Raw genomic sequence first — 17200 nt, 5'->3', positions numbered from 1 at the left:
CCGCAATGGTCATAAGTGTGAAAAGCGGTCATAATTCACATTTTCAATGCCATTGTAACTTCAAATGGTCACTAAATGAATTGCTGTAAGTCTAGGAAGCAGTATATAAGTGTAAGTGCTCTTGCTCTTGTTTCCCCCAAAATAAGACCATCTTATATTTTTTTGCCACCAAAAAAAGGCACCAGGTCTTATTTTGGGGGGTGGTGGTCATCCACTGACTAACCTCACTTGCGTGCGTCATCCCCAGCCTCCTTTTCGGTTGTCAGAGGCCTTCAGGATCTTCTTCTGTGGCCGGCAAGGCTTTCCTGAAGGCCTCTGCAGCCAATAGCAGAGTTCCAGATCGATTCGGAGCTTTGTTATCTGCTACAGAGGCCTACAGTAAAGATTTGCCAGCCTTGCTGGCTGCAGAACAAATGGGCCGGCAAGCCAGATGTTGGGGTGTGAGAGGCCTGGCTACAGCTGTTCAAAGGTAAGTAGTAGGGCAGCTCCACTCCTCCCATCCCCACTCTAGCTTAATTTTTTACCTGTGCACTCTGAAGTGAGCAGGATCTTAATTTAGGGCTTATTTTGGGGGGCTAGGGCTTATATTGGGCACATGTATAAAAATCAAGCTAGGACTTACTTTCAGGGTAGGTTGTATTTTTGGGGAAATGTGGCATGCTATCCTTCTCTAAGACCTTTAACTTTCAAATAATACTAAAAGGTCAAAAAGTTGAAAAACTTGAAGGAGGGAGACTATTTTTTCCTCTGTTGCCTTGCACATTTTTATCTTGAAATAGGAATACATCATATCTTGGTGGCTGTGAATTCACAGCACCATATGTTAATAGGGCTCACTGCGCCATTTCACTATTTTCATAAATACAAATACACATATCCCTTGACAAATGCATTCATGTTTATGGTTTTCCCCTTGGCTTCTCTCTTAACAAGCATCTTTGTCACCAAAGTGATCACCTTGCTAGTGCCTTCTTTTTCATTAGGAGCGTGGCTTGGTGTCATTTCTCCTTCTAATCTAATTTTCAGAGTCAATTATGATTCCATTATCTCCGTGATTGTACGGCGGTCGGCTTGCACACGATGTTTAATCGGCGACTTTGCAGGCCTGACGGGGTAAGTGCTTCCCATTATTTTAGAATTTATGCGGAAATGAAACGGTACGATTTTGCGTGCTGAAAATTTTATCTGTCGTGAAATCAACTTTAGAAGGACAAATAACATCCAATGATGGTTTGGAAAAAGCTATTCAGCTGCCGTTTCCCTTCTTCAACCACTTGTAGAGACAAGATAAGTATGTATGCGTTTAGGGTTATATACAGAATTTCTAACTATTATAGATCTATGCCGTGGTGAGAGAGGCCATGTGGGCCCAGGGACAGGATAGTAATTGGACCTCCCATATGTATGAGGACAGTAGCCCAATCCTGCTAAGGGGTCACAGTCAGTCCCCCAAGTTTTCACGGCCTGATCCTCCCTTGCAATCTATCTATCTATCTAGAATAGAATAGAATAGAATAGAATAGAATAGAATAGAATAGAATAGAATAGAATAGAATAGAATTGACCTGGGAGGTCTTTTACTCTAGCCACCTACTCAAGCAAGAACCCTACACCAGAGGTGGTACTCAGCAGGTTTTGACCAGTTCTGGAGAACCGGTAGCAGAAATTTTGAGTAGTTTGGAGAACCGGCAAATACCACCTCTGACTGGCCCCGCCTCCATCTAGTCTCTGCCTCCTGAGTCCCAGATGATCGGCTGGGTCTTCTTTTGTTGCCCTGCAAAGGAGAATGGAGCTGGAAAGCAGGTTAGTGGGGTGGGGAGGGAATGGGATTTTGCAGTAACCTTCCCCTGTCATGCCCACCAAGCCACGCCCACTGAATCGGTAGTAAAAAAAAAATTGAATCCCATCACTGCCCTATACCATTTCAGACAAGTGACTGTCCAATGTCTTTTTAAAAACCTCCAGTGATGAAGCACCCACAACTTCTGGTGGCAAGCCGTTCCACTGGTTTGTTGTCTGTGAGGGAGTTTCTCCTTAATTCCAAGTTGTTCCTCTCTTTGGAAAATAAGTTGACCACTTTCTTCTTTGTGACAGCCTCTCAAATACTGGAAGACTGCTATATCATGTCCGCCCCACTCCAGTCCTTTTTTTCTCTAAACTAGCCAAACCCAAATCCTCCAATTGTTCTTCATGTGTTCTAGTCTCCAGGCCCTTAATAATCTTAGTATCTTTTCTTTGAACTTTTTCCAAAGTCTCAACATCTTTTTTGGTAGTATGGTGACCAAAATTGGTTGCAGTATTCCGTTTGTCGTCTTACCAAGGCTTTAGACCCAGGGGTGGGATTCTACCGGTTCGCACCTATTTGCTGGAACCGGTTGTTAACATTCTAAGCAGTTTGGAGAACCGGTTGTTAGAAGAAATTACTGGCCTAATCCTGTAAGGAAGGCAGGAAGGAAGCATTCTGGTGTTGCTTACAGAAATGGCCTCTCCGTTAACCCTTATTACATTCTTGGCAGGACTAGACTTCCTGTCTCAGGAACTTCTCTGGAGTTTTTTTTCCCCTCCTTTGCTGGTATTTTGCATGTGTGGAGTGGCCATTCAAAGTTACAATGGCACTGAAAAAAGTGACTTATGACTGTTCTTCACCCTTACGATTGTTGCAGCATCCCTACAGTCATGAGAGGCCAGGCGAAGAGATGCGTGCCTCGATGTGAGTGATATTGAGTTGGCCACACACAGCCAATAACATGACCACAAAGCCACATCCACCCGATCACATGACCACCAAGCCACACCCACCCACTAAGCCACGCCCACAGAACCCGTTGTTAAAAAATTTGAATGCCACCCCTGTTTATACCTGGAATACTGCATCCAGTTTTGGTCACCACATTACCAAAAGAAAAAAGAATAAAAGATCATGTGGGTCATGGGATCCATTTTGCAAACTTCTGTGGTCAGAAGTCAAGGACTACCTCTATGCTGCATTTATAAAGAGAGAAATAAAATGGTGAAGACTGGAAAATTATACTATTCATAAAACAACGTCTAAAAATGATGAAATTATTTGAAAGTCTTCATTGCTCCTTGGCTGAAAAATATTGAAGTCGAATGGAAGTCAGAACTAACTCATTCTGTCTGTGCAAATGTCTCTCCAGAATTTTGTTTTAGCTTAACCCTTGAACTTAGCTTTCTTGGATGCTTTCATTTGTCTGGCTGCTTTATTAAATATTTCATTGCACAAACTTGAAAATTCAATCAAACAAAATGCAGAGAGACTTTAATAATACAAAAGCAGGGCAGAGATACATATTCTGCACAGTACAATATTTATTGAAGCATCTGGGGGCACATGAAAGCATCAAACATCAAATTAAACTGCAGAGCTAGTTAATGAATCTAACTTTTACCATAAAAAAACAACAACACATAAACTTAAAGACTAAATACCGTTATTGGGAGGATTAAAATATCATATATAATAATTTCAAATAGGGTCTTTTTATGTATCTTTCCCAGGCATATTGCATTATTTAAAAGCTACTTTTATTTCATATTGCTAAGTCATTCATTCGTTTGTTTGTTTATTTATTTGATTTTTGTCCCATCTTTATTATTGTACGAGCTCAATACCCATGCTTTGCTACGAAACTATGTGGTTGGGCTTAGTTTTGGGGGAGGAAATTAAGGGGGGAAAATTCTGCCTCTGCCTACCAGCATCCATTGATATTCATTTGGCTAGTGTCCTGTCAGTGTGTGAGAGAGTTGAGGGCTGTTTGGAAACTCAAACAGTATTTGCTGTGTGAGCAAAAAGGAGACATCAAGGAGCCCGGGCGAGGCTTAACTCAACTGTTCTGTACTAAAACTGCTTGGTGCTGTCAAACTAAAACTGAAACTCCTCTCCTCTGCTTATGTTTTGCATTTGGAACAGATTTCTTTTCAGGTGGAGAGGGGGAGTAGAACTCCTTAGCATCAGAGCATGTTAATAATAATATACAAAATACTAATCTCTGATGGTCATTTTGAAAAACCCTTTCTTAGTGAGCACCTAGAAGCCAAAAGGAACATACATGCCAAATTTCAAGTTTGTAGGCTTTACGGTTCTGGAGATTTTGTGATGACGCATGAGTGGTATTTCACTTTTATATATGTAGATTGCTAAGTCATTCATTCAGTCATTTATTTATTTATTTGATTTTTGTCCCACCTTTATTATTGTATAAGTGACTCGAGGCAGGGAACACAACTAATATTCCTTCTTCTTCCTGCTTTCCCCACGGCAACAACCTTGTTAGGTGGGTTGGACCGAGAAAAAGAGACTATCCCAAAGTTAACCCAGTTAACTTTCATGTCCAAAATAGCACTAGAATTCACATTCTTCCAGTTTCTAGGTTAGCATTTTAATCACTGAGCCAAATATGAATATCTGCTAAAATTGAAAGAACATTCACTCTGTCTTCTTTTACTCAAATGCTTGGAAAGGTTTTTGCTTAACCTCTTACTTTTCTTCATAACCTATCCCCTTGCAATTTCTAGATCAGCGTACAACGTACAATTTGCTGGTCAACCTGTCCCAGTTAGTGTCTCTGCTGTAATGATAGGCAAAATCTTCACTAGCATATCTAAAACATAAAAAGATTGGTTGACCATTCTTAAAAGCCTCCAGGGATGGAGCAGCCGCAACTTCTGAAGGCAAGCCGTGCCACTGATTTAGAATTTAGAATAGAGCTGGAAGGGATCTTGGAGATCTTCTAGTCCAGCCCCCTGCTCAAGCAGGACACTCTATATCATTTCAGACAATGACTGTCCAGTCTCTTCTTAAACATTTTTAGTGAAGTGCCCATGATTTCTGAAGGCAAGCTGTTCCACTGGTTAATTGTCCTCCCTGTTAGAAAGTTTCTCCTTAATTCCAGGTTGCTCCTCTCTTTCCAACCATTGTTTCTTGTCCTGCCCTCTGGTGCTTTAGAGGATAATTTGATCTCTTTCTTTCTGGCAGTCCCTTAGATCAGGGGTCACCAACCTTTTGGACCTCAGAGACCACCAAACTCATAATTTTAAATCCCAGGGACCATTAAGCAGTTCTGTGGGCATGGCCTAGTTTGTGGGTGTGGCTTGATCATGTGATTCGCTGGGCATGGCTTGTATGTAAATATTATAAATATTTATATAAATATTGAATTTTTTTAATAAAAAAGCAACCTTTACCCAAAATCAGGCAAAGCAGGCAGGCACATTGAATTGCTCACAGAATCATTCAGTGATCTATCTATCTGCCATCGGCTAGCTCAGTCTCTCAAATTTGCTTGCCATGAGTCTGCACTGAATAATAGAACCTTCAGTCCTAAGGGAAGTTCAGCTGTGCTTAAAAGCAGAGCAAAAGATCTAAAGAATAGCTAGAAAGCAAGAAATCAAACCATTTCCTGCTTCCTAGCTAATCTAAATCTCCCAGCACAGCAAAACAACTGATGGTCAGAAAAAGGAAAAATAGCAATTTAGCAGGAAGTTTACCGGGTAAGGAGTGAGTGGGCAGGGAGGGTTCCCACGGGCCATGTGGGTGGCGCAGCCTTGTGTTTCTGCTCAGCCTTGACTAAATGCTTTGAGGGGTGGCTCTGGGGGTGAGATTTCTCTGTGGCCCACCAAAATTTTCTTGCTGCAGCCCACTGGTTGGTGACCACTGCCTTAGATTAATTGTTCTCACTGTCAAGAAATTTCTTCTTAGTTCTAGGTTGGATCCCTCTTTGATTAGTTTCCATACATTGCTTCTCATCCTGTCCAGGTAGTCATCAGAAAACCTTGGAGGGAGACCTGATAGCAATAGCATTTAGACTTATATACCGCTTTACAGTGCTTAACAGCCTTCTCTAAGCGATTTACAGAGTCAGCCTCTTGGCCCCAACAATCTGGCTCCTCATTTTACCCATCTTGGGAGGATGGAAGGCTGAATCAACCTTGGGCACGGTGAGATTCCAACTGCCAAATTGTAGGCAGCCAGCAGCCAGCAAAAGTAGCTTGCAGTACTGCACTCTAACCACTGCACCACCACAGCTCACATGGCTGATTTCACCTTCTAAATTTGAAGATGTCTTTCCAAATTCAACAAGCAGACTCTAAAACTTTCCGTGGGGGATGCGATGCCCTATAATGAGCAAACTTTAGAACCTGGACTTTCATGTACATTTTTTCCTATCAGGCTGCCCAAAACTGGACCTCAAGTTTATACAGATATTTAATCCTGTAAATCTTTTCAGAGGTCTCTTTACCTCTCCAGCAAAAATCCCACATGATGATTATTATGCCAGGCATGCTTAAAGTGCATTGCATTATTCAATCTGAAAAAAAATCCATCAACCTAGTTTAATAGGACACACTGATGTTTAATTAAACCAGATGTCATAAATGGCAACCAGTTGATTGAGCTAATGTAATTTATTTTTTGTAATTTAGTATGCTATGGACATTTTCCAATGTAGACAGTGCTGATTGGGAAATTTTTAATAATCTTTAACTACACATACTTGCATGACTGTCAGATGCATAAATATTCTGTTCAGACTAGTAATAATCAATAGGAGCCCCATAGCTCAGTTTTAAGGACATTTCTATAGCGCCATCATTCCCCACTCCCACCAGTATATCACAACATTTCATTGAAGAATTGCAACTGCAGGAAAATATATTCACTTCTAACTTTTCAAAGAATTGTCGCAGTTTTGCTTAATTTTTTGTTCAACTCAAAATGAACTTGCTTAAGAAAATGCATCTGTGCTTTGGCATCTTTACTGGTACAAACTACATGCTTTAATTTTTTAAATGTTGTAGTTGAGCTTCGCAGAATAATGCATAAATATAGCAGGTTTTGAACCAAGTATAAGACAGGGTGGAATTTATCATTTTGATCCTGCAGTTTTACAGAAAATGTTCCTGCAGTCCTTCCAAATTTTACAGCTCTCTGAGTTAGGTCATCTGAAGGTGAAGTAGAAACTTCAGCATCTACAAATTCTGCTGATATTAATGTAAAAATTATTATGTTTGATTAAACATAAATGATTAATATGAATGGAATCCAGATGACCACAAGGGAGAATATCTTCATAAAACTGCAAATCATTCAAATAGAAGCTCATAAAAATGTTGTGGTCCTGTTACATTTCTAGAATTAATTATGGCTTTGCCTAATTAACCTAGAAACTGTGGAATCCAGGATTTGAATCCAACATTCCCTCTTGTAACTCATATTTCCTGACAGTTAGAACAATTAATCAGTGGCACAATTTGCCTCCAGAAGTTGTGAATGCTCCAACACTGGTAGTTTTTAAAAAGATGTTGGATAACCATTTGTCTCAGGTGGTGTAGGGTTTCCTGCCTAAACAGGGGGTTGGACTAGAAGACCTCCAAGATCCCTTCCAACTCTGTTATTCTATTCTATTCAATATTCCCCCGAAAGCTATACAGTAGATAATGGGTGGGCAAGAACTAGAAATGCCTTTTCACAACCTGGTTTCCACAGCTTTTCTGAATGATTATTGTTATAAATACTAGGGTGTCAGGCGCAATTAACCAGGAATGGGAATAAAGTAGAATTGTGTGAGCTCAACAATTCTAAACTGATGACATGTTTAACCCTTCCCCTCCAGCTCAGCCTGCTCATCTCCTACCCAGAGTGCATATATTGATGGGGCATACGCATTACGAACTTTGAAGAACAAATTTTGATGAAGAAATTGTGTGGATTTGTGAATTTCTTAAATGAACAATCGGTTGTGTTTACATTCGAGAGCAAACTGGACAAATTGCTCTCTACCAAAAACAAAGAAGTGAGAAACTTTTTAAAAAAGCTTAAGGATAATGCCCTACACAAAATTAGATGCTAAGCTCCCTAAAATACATACAATCAAGCAGTTCTTGAATTCCTTCTTACTGTTGCCAGTGTGCCAAAAAGCATATAGGTAATCCTTGCCTAATCACCGTAATGGCCTCCCTTTCTCTTCCCCTTTCCCCTTCTGTTGTGGTTCGCTGGCAGCCATTGCGGATGGCAGAGGTATTGGACAGTGAGGATGAAAGAGAACCAGTCAGGGAGTCTGGAGAGGACTCGGACAAGGGTCCTCCATCCAATGCAGGGATGCAGCCAGGACCCTCTGAGAATGGGATGCTGCCTTTGGAGCCTTTGGAGTCTGGCAGCAGCGAGGCAGAGGACCCAGGGGTGCCTGTTCCCAGTGCGTGTGTGTGCACAGAGCTGCAAGAAGGCAAGAGCAGCTGAAGCAGAAGGGGCAACTTGGGAGTAAGGCTGGGAGGTGATTGCCTCTCCCATAAGGGATAAAAGTCAGTCCTCAATGACGAAGAGCTTTGCAGGAAGCAAAGCAGTTCAGTAATCTCCAAGTCCTTCGTGAAGCTCTGTAGTCTGGTCGTTGTTGTTTTTAGGTTTTTGGGTTGTTTTATGATTAGACTTAATTGGATTTCTGTTTCTTGGCAGCATTCAACAGCACTGAAACGCATGCTCTTATGTGGAGGAACTGTGTCTAATGAGTTTTGGCTGGGAATGCAAGTAATTCCCAGCGTTGTTTTACTTTTAAATTCAGCTTGTGTTTTATTAAGTTTGATGAAGCCTGGGTCAGAACACCTTCCCTCTTTGCCTTCCCTTTTGTTTTTTACTACTTACGTACCTACCTACCTACCAATCTATCTATCTATCATCTCATCTCTCGCTCTCTGTATCATCTACACACACACACACACACACACACACACACACATATGTGTGTGTGTGTGTGTGTGTATGCAGGGGTGGGCTGCTAACTAGTAGCTGATTTTATGGCTGGCTCAGTGAACAGGCAAATCCTACTCCGGCTGGTCCCACACGTCACACCCCACCCCTCCCAGAAGTCCCCACGCAGCACAATCTATATTGACTGTTTCCTAGTATGATTTGATTGCTTATTGTACCCTATGACTATTATTAAGTGTTGTACCTTATGATTCTTGACTCTTGGCGAATGTATCTTTTCTTTTATGTATATTGAGAGCATTTGCATCAAGACAAATTCCTTGTGTGTCCAATCAAACTTGGCCAATAAAGGAATTCTATTCTATTCTATTCTATTCTGTTCTGTTCTGTTCTGTTCTGTTCTGTTCTTGTTCTTGTTCTTGTTCTTGTTCTTGTTCCTGTTCCTGTTCTATTCTGTTCTATTCTATTCTATTCTATTCTATTCTATTCTATTCTATTCTATTCTATTCTATTCTATTCTATTCTATTCTATTTATTTCTATTTGTTTCTATTCCTGTTCCTATTCTATTCCATTCCATTCCATTCCACTCCACTCCACTCCACTCCACTCCACTCCACTCCATTCCATTCCATTCCATTCCATTCTATTCTATTCTATTCTATTCTATTCTATTCTATTCTATTCTATTCTATTCTATTCTATTCTATTCTATTCTTGATTTCAATGCCATGCAAATTGAGAGCTAAATAATTTTGGGGAAATTCTCTGCCCAGCATTTTTTTTAAAAAAATAAAAGAAGGAAAGATATGGCATCTTGGATCCCGTATTGTTCCCATAGCTGTGCCCTAACAGGTTTCTTGTAGCAAACATGTTTGTAAATTAGAATCCCTTTAATCGGAGACACCAAGTGGAATCCTCTGTTGGATATAAAACCTGCAGCTGTGCCAAAAAAAACCAAAACCACGGAGTTTATTCTTGCGGTTTATGAGCAAAATTCACATTGTGTTTTATGACCGCAAGGCTTAATCTCTGACACTTATTCCCAGAATGCCCTCTTCGCTTACTCTTCCCTTAAAGGTGTCTTCAAAAACTACCTCTCAGTAAAACTCCCTTGCTCTTCTCTCAGGCTGAACAAAAAGACTGACCTTTGCAGGCCTCCCTTTTTCATCTGCGGAGGGAGCAGCTGCAGACATAAAGGTTCACACACACAAACACACACACACACACTGTGATAAAAATCAACCATTCAGGTATTCAGACAACTGAATACTGGAGACAAGTGAACAATATATAAGAGCTTTATTATGAAGCTTTTGCAAAAAGGGAATACTGCCCTTGGGTAGAAGACATGGTTCCCAGGAATGCTGGGGTTTATATACAGGCTCAAATACACAGTCTCTTCCCTTTTCTGGCTTCACAATCTATCCAGCTATGTATCTCCCTATGCAACACCCCTGTTGTTGTAGCATACCATCTGAACTTATACCTATTATCTTGTAAGCAATTGACAAATTAAAAAAATAATAATTTTGGCTTTTCATCCAAGAAACTTCTTCAGTTCTTGGTTGAGAAGCGAAAAATTTGCAACAGTGGTGGGATTCAAATTTTTTTACTACTGGTTCTGTGGGGCATGGCTTGGTGGGTGTGGTGTGGTGTGGCATGGCATGGCTGGGTGGGCATGGCAGGGGAAGGTTACTACAAAATCCCCATTCCCTCCCCATCCCACTAACCTGCTTTCCAGCTCCGTTCTCCTGTGTGGGACAACCAAAGAAGACCCAGCCGATCAGCTGGGACTCGGGAGACAGAGAATAGATGGGGGCGGGGCCAGTCAGAGGTGGTATTGGCCGGTTCTCCAAACAAGTCAAAATTTCCCCTACCGGTTCTCCAGAACTAGTCAGAACTTGCTGAATACCACCTCTGGTTTGCAAAGAAAAAACAAAACCAAGAAAGTCCAATTGCCTTTTGAAAAGCAACCAAGACCTGGATGATTGACAACCTCCATAGACATCCAAACTCAAATAGGATTGCCTGCTGCTATCCCCTTGAGACGAAAGGTCCCACCCACCCCTACCCTAGCTTAATTTTTACCCGTGCACTCTGGAGTGGCTGGGATCTTAATGGGACTTAATTTGGGGGTAGGGCTTATATTGAGCTCACATGTAAAAATCAAGCTAGGGCTTACTTTCAGAATAAGTTGTATTTTGGGGGAAACAGGCTAATTAGGCTTGATTCTGATTAGTTATTTACAACTATTTGTTCAGTGGGCATTCAAAGTTACAACAGCACTGGAAAAATAATGACATTTTTTCACACTTACGGCGATTGCAGCAGCCCCACAGTCAAAATTTGGATGCTTGGCAGCTGTCTCATATTTATGACGGTTGCAGTGTCCTGGGGTCATGGGACCAGCTTCTGCAACCTTCTCACAAGCAAAGTCAATGGGGAAGCCAGATTGACTTAATAAAAACGTGTTACTAATTTAACAACTGAGATTCACATAATGACTTTGGCAAAAGAAAAAAAGTTGTAAAATGGGGAAAAATGCCCTTAACAAATGTTTCACTCATCAATAGAAATTTTGGACCAAATTGTGGTCGTATATTCGAGGACCACCTGTATTCCAATTGCTCTTGCTAATTAGTATGGAGGCAATTGAATTCTTGAACCTTATTTTAAGTACACTTAATGTCTATGGAGATTCTTGGTCATCCAGGACATGGCTGCCCCAAAGATGCTTTTTTCAAGAAAAAAACTGGACTTTCTTGGTTTTTCTTTGAAGACATTTTATCCCAGAAGCTTCTTCAGCTTATTTTCAAGGTTTTTTTTTTCCTGTTCTCCCTTCAAGCGTCATGGAGAGCTAGCTTATCATTTGGTTCTTGCTGGCAGAGTCTACTGCCTATCACGTCAACTCATTCCTCTGCACCTGACGTGTTGAGAGAATAATAGCCGGGGTGTCATCTGAATAGAGAGGATGCCTCTAAGGCATCTCAAAACTGGTCCTAGTGGCACCATCTAAACACTGACTAAGAGAGGAAGCCAATTATTAATGGAGTTTTAGTATTACCAAATGCCTTGCTCCAAGGGTGAAAAGCCCAAGGCAAGGAGACTGCTCAGATGGAAAGCTGTTAGCATCTCTTTTTAATGCCATGAAGGGACCAAAGACCCAAACAAAAACCTTGAGGCTTTGTACAGACACTGGTTCGCTAAATTGTCACCGCAAAATTTGCTAATGGCAGCAGCAGCAAAAATTCTTCCAAAATAAAACAACTTTCTGCTTCTTTTCAATGCGATTCCATATAAACTGGAAATGAAACTCTATGGAGATTCTCAGTTATCCAGGTCATGGTTGTCCCAAAGGTGCTTCCCCCAAAAAAGGCAACTGGACTTTCTGGTTTTTCTCTGAAGACATTTCACTTTCTCATCCAAGGAGCTTCTTCAGCTCTGACTGGATGGTGGGACATGGAAGGATTTACATTCCTTGCAGACAGGTGGTCATTTTCATTCTTTATTTAGAGTCATTGAGGCTACTTGGTGGTGGTATCTGTGTCCTCAGGGACACAGAGGGCATGGATAAACCTCCAAGAGGCCTCAAGGACTCTCCAAAAGAATGCAAATGACCAGCAGTCTGCAAGGAATGTAAATCCTTCCATTCCCCACCACCTGGTCAGAGCTGAAGAAGCTTCTTGGTTGAGAAGCAAAACATCTTCAAATAAAAACCAGAAAGTCCAGTTGTCTCTTGAAAAAGCACCTTGTGGAATGAAATTCAACACCATCTATAAATATATGGGCATCCAGTAGAAAACCAGAACAAGTAGTCCTCAACTTACAGCAGTTCATTCAGGGGTGGGATTCAACTGGTTCGGTGATTATGTTTTGCATCTGATTTGGTGATTACGTCTTCAAAGTAAAAACAGAAAGTCCAGTTGCCTCTTGAAAAAGCACTTTTGGATGTCTCGATTTCAACAGAAATTTTGGGCTCAATTTGGGGTCGTAAGTCAAATATTACCTGTAACTTTTTTTTTTTAATCTTTTGGGTGAAAGAACAGGGAGAAATCAATAACCTTGACAAAGAAAAATCTGCAGTAAACTAACAGCTGATGCTCCCCATATAACTGAAGGCAGAAATAATGATCACGGATGAACCTCTGACACTATTGATTCTTTAGAGGTCATGCTTATATTTTGGAAGAGACTTCAGTCAAAGGTCAGCATCGGTAGGTGATATTTTTCTTACAAACCTAAATACTTTTATAACATCCACAAAATGATGCATGTTTTTTTTATAAGTGAAACACCCATATGGACAGCCTCATGGTGTTGTGGCCTGCCAGTGGCCAGCAGAGCTGGCGGAAGACTCAGACATTGAGTAGGTTGGGGAGGAACATGGGCCAGTCCTGGAGTCTGGGGAAGGCTCTGACAGATGCTCTGCATCGGAGGCAGAGATGGGGCCAGGGCCATCCAACAGTTATCAGCTGCCTTCGGAGTCGGAGATCAGTGGGGCAGAAGAACAGCTGGAGCCTGTTCCCAGTGTGCACATGTACAGAGCTGCTAAGAGAAGGGAACAGTTAAGGAACAAGGGTCAACTCGGGAGTAAAGGCCCCTCCCACAGAGAATAAATAGGAGTGAAAGGGGAGTGGGGTTTTGCAGGAGACAATTAGTTTGTTTAATTCGTGTGAAGATTTGTGAGTCATAGAGACTCCATGCCAAGTATTTCCTTGTACAGCGTTGCGCTTGGATGCTATCGGCCTGGCAACTCTCCAAGCCTGATAAGGTCTGTGGTTGCAATTCACCCTTGAAAGACTCTTTGCCAGTCTTTGCTGGATGTGAATGATAGGAATTCACATTAGCCTAATAAAAATGGGTTTTGTCGGGGTGAGGAGTCTGCTTCATGATTTGGTGAAGCCTAGGTCAGAATCCATGGTAGAATAAAATCATCCTCTGGTTCTCTGGAAGTCTAGGTGGAATGGAGCATACTTTGGGAAGAGAGGACTATTTACAAGGAGTCTTTGTTGGCCAAAGTGCTTCAAGATGTCCACCAAGGTTGTTGCTAAATTCGGATCCCTTAATAAAAAGGATGTATATTGGAGAATTCACATCTTCTGGAGGCAAATTGTTCCACTGGTTATTTGTCCTCACTGTTAGGAAATACCTCCTTAGTTCTAGGTTGCTTCTCTCCTTGATTAGTTTCCATCCATTGCTTCTTCTTCTGCCTTCAGATGCTTTGGAGAATAGTTTGACCTCCTCTTCTTTGTGGCAGCCCCCCAAATATTGAAACACTGCTATCATGTCACCCCCTAGTCCTTCTTTTTACTAGATAGGCACTAGATCAGGGGTTGCCAACCTTTGAGACCTCAGGGATCACCAAACTCATAATTTTAAATCCCAGGGACCACTAACTGGTTCTGTGGGCATGGCCTAATTTGTGGGTGTGGCTCATGTGACTGGCTGGGCATGGCTTATATGTAAATATTATAAATATTTATATAAATATTGGGGGTTTTTTTATAAAAAAGAGCAACTTTTACCCAAAATCAGGCAAAGCAGGCAAGCAGATTGAGTTGCTCACAGAATCACAGATTCATTCAGAGATCTATCTATCTGCCATCAGCTAGCTCAGTCTGTCACATAAAATTTGCTTGCAAGCAAACTCACAAAATTAACTCACAACACACCATGTATGTAAATATTGATTTTTTATATATATAAAAAGGAGCAACTTTTACCAAAAATCAGGCAAAGCAGGAGGCAGATTGAGTTATTCACAGAATCATTCAGTGATCTATCTATCTGCCATCAGCTACCTAAGTCTGTCACGTAAATTTGCTTGCTGTCAGTCTGCACTGAATAATAGAACCTTCACCACTAAGGGAGGTTCGGCTGTGCTTAAAAGCAGAGCTGAAGATCTAAAGATTAGCTAGAAAGCAAGAAATCCAATCATTTCCTGCTTCCTAGCTAATCTAAATCTCCCGGCACAGCAGAACAGCTGATGATCGGAAAAAGGAAAAATATCATTTTTTCAGGCAAGGTTGCCAGGTAAGGAGTGAGTGGGTGGGGAGGGTTCCTGGGGGCCATGTTTGCGGTGCAGCCTTGTGTTTCTGAGCAGCCTGGATTAATTGCTTTGGGGGGGGGGTGTGCTCTGGGGGTGAGATTTCTCTGCAGCCCACCAAAATTTTCTCACAGCCCACCGGTTGGCGACCACTGCACTAGAAGATGAAGATTTTGAACCTGGCTCCTAGATGGAAACTCCTGTCTTCAGAGGTGGTATTCAGCAGGTTCTGACCAGTTCTGGAGAACCACTAGTGGAAATTTTGATTAGTTTGGAGAACCAGAAAAGACCACCTCTGACTGGAGATTTTACAGTATCCTTCCCCTGCCATGCCCACCAAGCCACGCCCATAGAACCGGTAGTAAAAAAATGGAATCCCACCACTGCCTGTCTTGTCGACCCAAAATCTTCCATTTGACCCTGATTGAGGTAGGATGACTTTCCAGAAAGCAGGGCGATGATGTACAAAATAACAACAATTATGTTTTTCACAGAAGAATACCATGCAGTCAAGGTATTTTCTAAGTGCTATTGCTGTTGTGCTCTTCAATCAATCTTGGATTCAAGAAATACTGTATTACTGGCAGCATAGCTGATTCAATTTTACAGAGGAATTATTGAGTCTGTTATCTGTACCTCTATAACTGTCTGGTTTGGCTCTGCAACCAAACAAGAAGACACAGACTTCAACGGATCATTAGAGCTGCAGAAAAAAACAATTGCTACCAACCTGCTTTCCATTGAGGACCTGTATACTGCATGAGTCAAAAAGAGGGCTGGGAAAATATCTACAGACCCCTCACATCCTGGACATAAATTGTTTCAACTTCTACCCTCAAAACGATGCTACAGAGCATTGCTCTTCAGAACAACTAGACACAAGGAAAGTTTTTCCCCACATGCCATCACTCTGTTAAACAACTAATTCCCACAATACTGTCAAACTATTTACTAACACTGTATTGCTATTATTCTTCTCATCCTTCCTATTATCTATCTCCTTCTACTTATGAATATAACCTTATTGCTTGTATCTTTATGATTTATATTGTTTTATTTAGTTTCCTAGTATGATTTTGCTTACTTATTTAGTATCCTAGGGTGATCACTAAGTGTTGTATCTTATGATTCATGATGAATGTGTTTATAATGACTATGACCATGATTCATCACTTATATCTTTTATATACAGTGAGAGCTTATGCACCGAAGACAAATTCCTTGTATGTCCAATCACAATTGGCCAATAAAGAATTCTATTCTATTCTATTCTATTCTATTCTATTCTATTCTATTCTATTCTATTCTATTCTATTCTATTCTATTCTATATTATTACCAATTGTTTGCAAATTTGTTCTTCTTTTTTGGGGGGGAAGGTCTTTTTAGTGGTTTATTAATTGTACTGCTACTGTTCTTCTAGGACAGGGGTCCCCAACCACCGGGCCGCGGACCGGTACCGGGCCGTGGAGCACTCTTTACCGGGCCGCAAAAAAAAAAAAAAAAAATTAAAAAAAATTGCCGCTTTCTTCGCCTTCGGTGAATGCTGCTGGGATCGGGGATCAAGGACACAAATGAAAGAAGGGGAGGGAGGAAGCAACCGAAGCCTGTCCTGCTCTCTGGCTCAGCTCTCTCAGTCGCTTTCTCGCTCCTCCACCAGCCCAGGAAGAAACTGCTTCAAAGAAGCCGGGGGTGGCTTTTCCTGTCGCCGCAGCTTCCCAGCGCCCGTTTCACCCCACCCGCCCGCCCGCCCGCTCGCGGTTCAATCCCACAGTGCTCCGTTCTGCCTGCCTGCCTGTCTGGTTGTTTGGGAGCAGCTTCGGCTGAGAATAATAACTATTCGCCTCTTTTTATCAGCCGAAGCTGCTCCGAAACGAAGAAGGCAGGCAGGCAGGCAGGTAGAACGGAGCACTGTGGATTGAACCGCGAGCGGGCGGGCGGGCGGGGTGGGGGTGAAACGGGCGCTTCGGGGAAGCTGTGGCGACAGGAAAAGCCACCCCCCCCCGGCTTCTTGGGCTGCTGGAGGAGCGATAGAGTGACTGAGAGAGGAACGAGGCAGACACCTGAGGGAGGGAGGGAGGGAGACACCTGAGGGATGGGGCTGAGGGAGGCAGGGCCGAGGCGCTCCCTGAACTTGGTGGTTTGCTGGCAGACGTTTTATTACCCGACTAGGTAACAACATCAGATGTCACCTAGTCAGGTAATGAAACGTCTGCAAGCAAACTACCAAACTCGGGTTCTCTCTCCCCCCATCCTTGAAAAAATGTTTCTGCTTGAAACCGGTCCCTGGTACAAAAAAGGTTGGGGACCACTGTTCTAGGAGACAAATTTCTTTCCTGAATATCCTTTTCAGAACTTGCAAGATTGTGTCTTCACAAAGAGTTTCATTTTCTCTCGTTTAAAAAGAGACATCTTTCAAGTTAGGCCATGA

The 17200-nt window shown here is 41.9% G+C and overlaps 1 long non-coding RNA gene across 1 annotated transcript in view; it reads left to right on the top strand.

Annotated features, from left to right (window-relative positions):
• LOC148130359 (uncharacterized) overlaps positions 1 to 17200 on the top strand; it is a 33122-nt gene that overhangs the window by 10916 nt on the left and 5006 nt on the right. Inside the window, exon 2 of the long non-coding RNA XR_015749704.1 lies at positions 1027 to 1113. This is a non-coding gene — a long non-coding RNA (uncharacterized LOC148130359). The remainder of the gene's footprint in view (positions 1 to 1026; positions 1114 to 17200) is intronic.

This window comes from Notechis scutatus, chromosome 5 (assembly GCF_049901735.1).
Source record: "Notechis scutatus isolate UNSWTSFEM ecotype Mainland chromosome 5, rNotScu1.2, whole genome shotgun sequence".
In the NCBI taxonomy this organism is placed as follows: Eukaryota; Metazoa; Chordata; class Lepidosauria; order Squamata; family Elapidae; genus Notechis; species Notechis scutatus.
The sequence above is the reverse complement of the archived record's forward strand: the minus strand, read 5'-3'. Positions and strand labels throughout refer to the sequence as shown.